This window comes from Cynara cardunculus, assembly GCF_001531365.2.
Source record: "Cynara cardunculus var. scolymus isolate 2C chromosome LG 4, CcrdV1, whole genome shotgun sequence".
NCBI classification, from domain to species: domain Eukaryota; kingdom Viridiplantae; phylum Streptophyta; class Magnoliopsida; order Asterales; family Asteraceae; genus Cynara; species Cynara cardunculus.
In genome coordinates this window covers 6,254,716-6,255,514 of record NC_037531.1, presented here as the reverse complement: position 1 = coordinate 6,255,514, position 799 = coordinate 6,254,716, and positions in this window count along the sequence as shown.

Genomic DNA, 799 nt, shown 5'->3' with positions numbered 1-799 from the left:
ATCAGAATCTTCTTTTTCTTCTTCTTCTTCTCCTTTTCTTCCTTCTTTGATTCACTCCCCTTACCAGAGCCACCATCTTCTGCAACTAGAGCAAGAGGACCACCATAATTCTTCTTCATTCGAAGCACTTGAGACTCTTGGCTTTTGAGTGAACCAAACAAGTCAGCCAAGGTCCATACTTCTAAATCCAAAGTGGCCTTCATTGACATGGTCAAATGCATCCATTCGTTTTCAAGACTTTTCAAGAACATAGAGTTRTTGTCCTCTGTAGTTCTCATCACTCCATATCTCTTGCAATTGCTGATTAAGGTATTGAACCTGGAGTAAGTGTCTGACAGGGAGAACCTGGAGTAAGTGTCTGACAGGGATTCACCCTCCTTAGCCTTGAAGCTATGATATTCATCAATACAARTGGCTCGGTTGTTCTTGAGAGTCTTCTTCCCTCCTTCGATCTGTTTCTCCAATTTTGCCCAAATGTCCATAGACAGATGGCAGTGATCAATACATTTGAAAATCTCATGAGGTATAGCCATGATTAACAGCCTTTTACACTTGCTTCCCAATTCAACCAATACCTTTTCTTCATCGCTCCAGTTTGCAATTGGTTTTGGCTCATAGTGCTCAGGAACCTTGGGGGTTGTACCAGTTACTGGAACTCGTGGAATCAAATTCATTGGCACGTAAGGTGGATTGTAGAGAAATTCACAAATTCTGGGGTGAATTCCCTTTAGGAAGTTGATCATGCGCACTTTCCATTGAGGGTATTCCTCTCGGATAAGTGTGGGAGGTTTGGATTGAG